The sequence below is a fragment of the Schistocerca piceifrons genome, chromosome 1, assembly GCF_021461385.2.
Source record: "Schistocerca piceifrons isolate TAMUIC-IGC-003096 chromosome 1, iqSchPice1.1, whole genome shotgun sequence".
Taxonomy (NCBI): domain Eukaryota; kingdom Metazoa; phylum Arthropoda; class Insecta; order Orthoptera; family Acrididae; genus Schistocerca; species Schistocerca piceifrons.
Window position 1 is genome coordinate 250,156,581 of NC_060138.1, and position 9,659 is coordinate 250,166,239.

The following is a 9,659-nucleotide window of genomic DNA, read 5'->3' on the forward strand; positions in this document are numbered from 1 at the left end:
ATCTATTGGTCAATTCCGCATTACATAGAAGCTGTGGTCAAGTCTTCGAAGTACACACTCGTAAAACGAGTTCAAGGAATCCAGATACTGATGGTTCTATTTATGCGTGTATGGATTTATCTGACTGTCTATAGCCGGCCAGAGTGGCCGTGCGGTTCTAGGCGCTACAGTCTGGAGCCGAGCCGGCCGCGGTGGTCTAGCGGTTCTAGGCGCTCAGTCCGGAGCCGCGCGACTGCTACGGTCGCAGGTTCGAATCCTGCCTCGGGCATGGATGTGTGTGATGTCCTTAGGTTAGTTAGGTTTAAGTAGTTCTAAGTTCTAGGGGACTGATGACCATAGATGTTAAGTCCCATAGTGCTCAGAGCCATTCCATTCTGGAGCCGAGTGACCGCTACGGTCGCAGGTTCGAATCCTGCCTCGGGCATGGGTGTGTGTGATGTTCTTAGGTTAGTTAGGTTTAACTAGTTCTAAGTTCCACGCGACTGATGACCTCAGAAGTTAAGTCGCATAGTGCTCAGAGCCATTTGAACCATTTGACTGTCTATACATGGAGTACATAGGGGTCCGAAGATAGAATTGTACGTATTGTACTGTATGTTAACCGGGGACCTAGAAACGACGGAGAGGTTCCGTCCCCGCCGCAGCCGCAGTGGTCCACAACCCCACGACGACTACGGCAGTCCACTTCACCCCTGCGCCGCCCCACACCGAAGCCAGGGTTATTGTGCGGTTCGGCCCCCAGTGAACCCGCAAGGGAACGTCTCACACCAGACAAGTGTAACCCCTATGTTTGCGTGGTAGAGTAGTGGTGGTGTTGGCGTACGTGGAGAAATTGTTCGCGCAGCAATCGCTGACATAGTGTAACGGAGGCGGAATAAGGGGAACCGGCCAGCATTCGCCGTGGCAGATGGAAAACCGCCTAGAAACCATCCACAGACTGGTCGGTTCACCGGACCTCGACAAAAATCCGCCGGGCGGATTCGTGCCGGGGACCAGGCGCTCCGCCGCGTGCATTTAGCCGAGCGGTCTCGGGCGCTGCAGTCTTGGACTGTGCCGCTGGTCCCGGCGGAGGTTGGACCCCTCCCACGGGCATGGGTGTGTGTGTTTGTCCTTAGGATAATTTAGGTTAAGTAGTGTGTAAGCTTAGGGACTGATGACCTCAGCAGTTAAGTCCCATACGATTTCACACACATTTGAACAGGCGCTCCTGCTCGCCCGGAAAGCCGTGCGTTAGATCGCACGGCTAACCGAGCGGGCAAGATAGCATTACTGAGATGCCGAAACTCGTTGTATAAATGAAATGACTTCCCTAAATATACGGCTGTTTGGCGACAGTCTTTGATAGAAATTACGTAGGAGTATGTCGATACTTCTTGCCGGACAGTGTACATTGGTTGCATACGTGGTTACTTCTTTCCTTTGTCTCATTCTGAGGAGGTAGGAATTGTCTCAGTAATCAAAAGACTTCATTTTATGGAAGTCAACATGTGTTCATTTCTGCATTATGGCCTAGTAGCTCAAGTTAATTCGTAAGTATCAGCAATCATATGTTGTTCAGTGAGCTCAGACTAATGAATCGGACTTAGAGCTGCCTGTGTGTATACGTACTGACCACCTGGAATTCAATTAAGAGATTCCATTCACCGTAATTAGAAGACCAGCCCACGCCAGGCATGCAGTCGCTTCTTGCACTGGGGCGCAGGCTTCAGCTCCACGCAAATTGCGGGACACGTGCGTTGTGGGCCCGAGTGTTAATTAAGCCTGGAGAGATAGGTGACGCTGCAGAGGCGCATGGTAGTCGCAGCGCGGCGGTATGCGAGGGCTGAAGATAGGAGGGGGTCAACAGGAGCTCGCAAACACTGCAGGGTGACCTGACCGGTACTCATGAAAGCCTGCAGCGGCAGTGATGTGGTAAGCTTCTCATCCGGCGTCCAATACCGGAACAACTAATAAAGTTATCTCTCCCAGAGCTCTGACAAATCTCGGGCTGCTCCGTGTTTCGGGAGAATGCACCAGCAATCGCACATTTAGTTACCAGGCGAACTCTGTGTGAAGCGCGTCCCTATCCGTCTAGTCTGCGACCAGTTAACAGATTGCATACGTGGAAACTCCGATCCCAAATGTCCAGTCAGTTATACGTTTCTTGGAATTTACGTGTAAAGTACATAGTACTGTATAGGCCAACGTGAAGTGTACGATAATTTTCCATATACGCTGCGTAGAAAAGAAAGCTAAGCTCCCCCAAAGAGGAAAGGAAATGAAGTTCACGAGTTGAAGGAGTATACGGTATTATTCCACAACTAACAAAACTGAGTCATATTTACAAAGAACCTGGCAGAATGAGCTGACTCATCAGTATGGCGTTGCAAGCGCTCTGGATGCGTGCACTGGTTATGTTCGGAAGGGCGTCATAAGCCGTTGTCTCATCACGTACATATGTAGCTACACACATAATCCACAAGCCACCGTATGGTGCATGGCGGAGTGTACCTTGTGTCACTACTTGTGATTTCCTTCCCTGTTCCACTCGAAAATAGAGCAGGAGAAACACGACTGTCCATACCGCTCCGTACGAACCCCAATTTATCTTGTCGTGTCTTTATCGTGCTTACGTGAAATGAAATGTACGTTGCCGGCAGTAGAATCGTTCTGCATTCAGCCTTAAATGCCATTTTCTAATTTTTCCCAATAGTGTCTCGCGGAAAGAGCTTTGTCTTCCCTCCAGGGATTTTCATTCCAGTTCACGAAGCATCTCCGTAATACCTGCGTGCAGATTGAACCTACTGCTAACAAATCTAGCAGCTCGCCGCTGAATTGCTTTGATATGTTCCTTTAATCCGACCTGATATGAATCCAAAACACTCGAAAAGCACTGAATAGTGGGTCGCACTACATATCTGTACGCTGCCTCCTTTATAGGTGATCCACATTTTCATAAAATTTCACAGTGAACCGAAGTCGACCATTAGCCTTCCCCACTACAATTTGTACTTGTGCGTTCCATTTCATATCACTTTGCGGCGTTACGCGTACATATTTAACCGAGGAGGCTGTATAAAGCAGCACACGACCAGTGCTGTGCACGAACATTATGAGTTTGTTTTTCCAACTCATTTGAATTAAACTATATTTTTCTACATTTAGAGTAAGCTGCCGTTCATCACACAAACTAAAAATTTTCTGCAAGTCATCTTGCATCCTTCCTACAGGTAGTTACCGACGACACGCTCCCACACCCCACGGCGTCAGCAACAAATTGGTGCTTACCCTGTCCATCACATCGGGTTTTTTTTTAGAGAATTAGAGGGATTCTGGTGCTCTCCTGACGATAACCTTATCTCTGATCAGCACCCGCCGCCCAGGACAACGTACTGCGTTCTATTACTTAAAACTTTTCGAGCCACTTACTTACCAGGAAACCTAATCCGCATGTTTGGATCTGAGGCAAGGTGGTACATAACTGTTGTGCCTGGTCCTTGACATCCTGGATTCTGACACTGCGACTGAGTAAACACTTGAGCTGGCCCGACACATGTTCTACGGAAAATAGTCTGTGGATCTCGCTGTCCACGGAGGTACTTCAGCATCACGCAGACATTTCGTGCGTGGACGAGCATTGTCCTCTTGGAAAACGGAACCATGATAGTGTCGCATAAAAGGTAACGAACACATCAAGCCTCAGTATGCCCATTACTTACCATTGGGCCGTCATCTCTCTGAATCACTGCCGACCGTGAAATAAAAAATGGTTCAAATGGCTCTGAGCACTATGGGACTTAACATCTGTGGTCATCAGTCCCGTAGAACTTAGAACTACTTAAACATAACTAACCTAAGGACATCTCACACATCCATGCCCGAGGTAGGATTCGAACCTGCGACCGTAGCGGTCACGCGGTTCCAACTGGAGCGCCCACAACCGCACGGCCACACCGGCCGGCCGTGAAATAAAGTCACAGCCAATGTGTCACAACACTATGGCGCCTGGAGTAACATCGCTGTGCATATCAGAATGTTAGGAAGAACGTGAGCTCTCCCTAGGTAATTATTTATACACCCACTCGCAGGGTGTACGGTACGAAGTTTCAGTGACATCCGACCACATCTTTCGGATGTTTCGCTTTTTCTTTCAGCCTGTGTACGTAAAACTACTCAGTTAAATGTAAAAATTATCAAATACCATTTTCCAATAACTTCTCCTAATGCGTTTCGATCACTTAAACGATATAAAGTTGAATCAGTACAAAATCGTCACATTTTATTATACCAAGCAGATACTTCATGCTTGGTATGAGCTGTGACGAAGTTCTGTGCATTGATTCAAGTTTCGTCCCATTAAGATGGCCAGAGACCGGAAGTCATCAGAAAAAGTGACAAAAATTTTAAAATGTAATGATCAAAATTTACCACTAGCGAGAAATTGCTTTTCTTTAATAGCTCTGCACACTGACCCCATCGCCAGACACCGCACACAGTCAGATGTTTTTTAAAACATAACTAATGATTAACATAAGTAGCCTTTCCCTGTTTATGTCAAACTGCTCATGGCTCACAGCGAAGTTCGACGTGGGCGTTGAACATCATACATTTGTCCTAACGATTGATCAGTAGTGGAAGGCACTTGAAAAAATACAATGAGTATTTTGAAAACGAATTTAATCCATTAAGGACTGATTGTCGAGGACCGGATAGATACAACAAGAACATCTTTTAATTTCACTGTTCTTTACTCCTTCCGATGGTCATGTCCTTAACATCGGATGTGTTTTGTTCTTCTTTCATCGTGAAATGTTAGTTACGACATGTTCTTGCTTTCGTGAAGAATCATTTGCTTTAACTAAAACAGTGATAGGTGTTCTACACATTTCCGTATGCAGACGTAAGACATACTGATTTAGTAACTGAAGGGGTACACACATTCCACGTTGACATGGCGCACCACCCACATTGTGTTGACACAGATTTTGCAGCTCTTACGTTGCACAAGTGTTAGCTGCCACAACAGACACTTAGTACATTGACGAGTCATACGACACCGGTACTGACATACATTACTGCTATGCGATTCTTGTTCTATCATAACATAATCCATGAACCCATGACATAAGAATAAAAATTGCCTTTTATATTTTAAAACGAACCGAATATGTGATAAGAGTCAGTAGTACGTATTTTTATGTTTTTGGAGGTTTGTATTAACGCGACATGTATTTTCATCTCGCTGAAAAAGTACTGTTTCTGTTAAAATTACGAGTGATATATATATCTGACAATAAAGTTCGGTGAATGAAGTTAGAAAGGTCGATCGGGCAACACTGGCGACTCACAACGTTGCACCTGTGTAGTGGTCGGTGTTGACAACTCGCCCCCACCGTAGTTCAGTTGAGCATCGTGTATGTTCAGTGTTAGACCTGTTGGACGAAGTACTTGTTTAATACGTTGGTTGTGAACTGATAACAGGACAATGAACGAGAGAAGGATCAATTTAAAGCTTTATTTTAAGCTTGGCAAGGCATCGAAAAAAATTCATGCAATGCTAGTACTTGTTTATGGCGATCAAGCACTGTTCATGAAGTGCGTGTAAGAGTCGTTCACACGTTTTCAAGGAGGCCGGGAAAGTGTTTCCGACAATCCCGTAGCGGACGATCGGCGGTCGCCGTCAGTGACGAAGACATTGAGAAAGTGAGGACATTAATCACGAACGAGCGTCGATTAACTGTGAGCATGACAGCGGATGAACTGCAGATGAACTGTTAATACGTGCGACAAATTTTTACCCAGGAGTTAGGGAAGAGGAAAATGTGTTGTCGCATTGTACCACATCGCTTGACTGACGATCAGAAGAAGGCACGTTTAGAGGCTTCACAGGATTTTGTCGAAACGGTGGATAAGACACCCAATTTCTTGAACCACATTGTCACTGAGTATGAGACCTGGTGTCTCCGGTACGATCCTGAAACAAAACGGCGAAGCATGGAACGACGTTCTCCGACATCACGTCGTCCCAAGAACGTCAGAGCAGAAAAATCAACCACCAAAGCAATGCTCATCACCGTTTTCGATAGTCAAGGCATTATCCGCAAGGAATTTCTGCCTGAGGGAACAACGTTGAACGCTGCACGGTACTTTGAAATTTTCACCTGTTTCATGCAACGTCTACGCAGGGTACGACCGCAGTACACATAACAATGTTTCTGGTCTTTTGTTCACAACAGTCGTCCACACACAGCCAATATCGTCAAACAGTTCCTGGCAAGAAAAGGGGGTGGTGCAACTTGAACACCCACCATAGTTCAAAAATGGTGCTAACGGCTCTAAGTACTATGGGACTTGACATCTGAGGTAATCAGTCCCCTAGAACTAGAACTACTTAAACCTAACTAACCTAAGAACATCACACACATCCACGCTCGAGTTAGGATTGGACCTCCGACCGCAGCAGCCACGTGGTTCCGGACTGTAGCGCCTAGAACCGCTCGGTCACATCGGCCGGCCATTCATCATAGTCCCTGGACTTCAGTCCTCCAGACTTCTTCCTATTCCCTCGACACAAACTCGTTTTGAAAGGAAAGATATTTGACAATATTCTTGACATCCAACGAAATGTGACGCGGCTTTTGAATACCATCCCAAAGGAAGACTTCGTGGAAAGTTTGCAGGACATGTATCGCAGAGCTCAGCTGTGCATAGTTATGGGAGGTGACTACTTCGCAGGACAGTAAGGTAACTTTAGTTCGTAGTTCATCTACGTTAATGTTACAGGAATATTCACCGTACTGTGAAAAAGGTGTGCCTTACTGGGACTGGAACCTGAGATCTCCTGCTTACTGGACAGTTGCGTTAAGCACAGTAACATCTTTTGGCTTAACTATGGAAGGGATAAATGTCCACAAGAGAATTTTCATTTATTTACTGACAAAAAATAAATCCGCCTTTCCCATGACTTGTCTCTGAAAGAAAGAAAAATAAATAAAAGGCTACACTTCTGTAACATGCACATGCGGCGTCGGTTCCATTTTCATAGCATGTCTTCTTGAAATGTCGTGTCGGTACCGTTATCTGTTCATATACTTGTGAGAATGTATGAAATTTACCTCCTACATTGAATAATCCAGCTATGGGCAGGATCGTGGAAGATGCTCCGCAAGAAGAGCGAAAAGTATTGACTTTACTTAGAGTTTCTCACAATTTCACAATGACGATCGTTTAAATAGTTCCAAAAATCCATTAGTTCTATGACACCATCTCCTAATAAATAACGAATCGCGTGATCTCTGATCCATGTGACAGCACAGTGTTTGGTCCTCTGGTAATAAACAGCCTCCGGGTAGAAGAGAGGTGGGAATCGACGTAAGCGGGCGACATCCGTAAGAAGAGAGTCAAAATTTGACGCTCAAAATACCATATCTCTTCCGCCGACCCACAATGTAACCGGTGTTCGTCTGTAACCTGGATGTTGCATTTCACACATAAAGGCGAATCTGCAAAATGGATCCTATGGAGACTGTCTCGAATAATTTGTTTTCTGTTCACCGTCAAGTACCAGGTCGAACGTAGGTTTAAATCTAGCGTTACCGCGTTGACTCTCTTCTGACCCACACTCCCACCGAACCCCACTTATCCACAGTCCCCGTACATGTCCTCCATGCACCCTAGATTCTCACTGGAGGTCGAACGTAAATGTACCGGGTGATCAAAAAGTCAGTATAAATTTGAAAACTGAATAAATCACGGAATAACGTAGATAGAGAGGTACAAATTGACACACATGCTTGGAATGACATGAGGTTTTATTAGAACAAAAAAAAACACAATAGTTCAAAAAATGTCTGACAGATGGCGCTTCATCTGATCAGAATAGCAGTAATTAGCATAACTAAGTAAAACAAAGCAAAGATGATGTTCTTTACAGGAAATGCTCAATATGTCAACAATAATTCCTCAACAGCCTCCCGGGGTGGCCGAGCGGTTCTTGGCGCTACAGTCTGGAACCGCGCGAACGCTACGGTCGCAGGTTCGAATCCTGCCTCGGGCATGGGTGTGTGTGATGTCCTTAGGTTAGTTTGGTTTAAGTAGTTCTAAGTTCTAGGGGACTGATGACCTCAGAAGTTAAGTCTCATAGTGCTCAGAGCCATTTGAACCATTTGATTCCTCAACAATAGCTGTAGTCCAGGAATAATGTTGTGAACAGCACTGTAAAGCATGTCCGGAGTTATGGTGAGGCATTGGCGTCGGATGTTATCTTTCAGCATCCCTAGAGATGTCGGTCGATCACGGTACACTTGCGACTTCAGGTAACCCCAAAGCCAATAATAGCACAGACTAAGGTCCTGGGACCTGGGAGGCCAAGCATGACGAAAGTGCCGGCTGAGCACACGATCATCACCAAACGACGCGCGCAAGAGATCTGTTGGACATTTTGTGAACTTTGATTTTTTTTGGTTCTAATAAAACCCCACGTCATTCCAAGCATGTGTGTCAATTTTTACCTCTCTGCCTACATTATTCCGTGGTTTATTAAGTTTTCAAATTTATACTGATTTTTTGATCACCCGGTATATCCGCGATGAAGGTTGTGGATTCATTGTCCATCGAGGCGAATCAGTTATACGAATGCGTTCATATAACTGAAATGTATTAATGAGATATCAGCAAAGATCATGATGCTGCCACTTCTCTGATACCCTGGGATTGTTTTACAGTGAAATTCCCTCTTGGCAGATAAGTCAGTGTGGTTCAAGACTTAGTGAGAGAATGTTCTTCCACAATACGGAACTATTGGATAGCTTTACTGTGTAAATTAGTTGCACCACAATCCTGTAGATGTGCAGTCGAATACCTCTACCTCCGCACGCCTTCTGAATATGCAGTAGAATTTCTATTTTCACCATGCGTCAGCTAACTCTCATTGAAGTTAAAAACCGGTAGAGATGTAAATGAGTGGTGTTTCGGTGTGTAGTATTCAACTTGATCTGCATACGCGATGCTCATTCCAACTCTATATTCCAGTTGACATTTGTGACGGTAAAATAAACCTTTTCAAGGAACCACAGTAATTCGTAAAGGAGCTGCAATCCATATACATACAAAGTAATTCTTGTGGCATGAAAAAGTTCGTGGAGTTACACTCACGGCATCATGGAGTGAAGCCTTTAGCCTACCGAGGAACTTACCCTTACTTTTAGGCGATGGCGAATCAATAGCCAAAAATTTGAGCTTTTGTTTGGCGTCTAGACACCTGACCATTCGGTTGGAGAAAGGCTTTAATGAGCTTCTAGCCGGCCGGGGTGGCCGAGCGGTTCTAGGCATTTCAGTCTGGAACCGCGCGAACGCTAAGGTCGCAAGTTCGAATCCTGCCTCGGGCATGGATGTGTGTGATGTCCTTAGGTTAGTTAGGTTTAAGTAGTTCTAAGTTCTAGGGGACTGATGACCTCGGATGTTAAGTCCCACAGTGCTCAGGGCCATTTAAACCAATGTGCTTCTGATTAGCTATTTCGTCCTGTTAGTGCCGAGATCAACCAGCCATCTTCATGCCATTCACTATTGTATCAACACTATGGACGTATCACCATGGTATGGATAGCAGAGTGAAATTTTTTGTGAGTGTGGCTATAGTTACGCGGCCTTCAACAAGAGCAACTTCTCTTACACCCGTACCA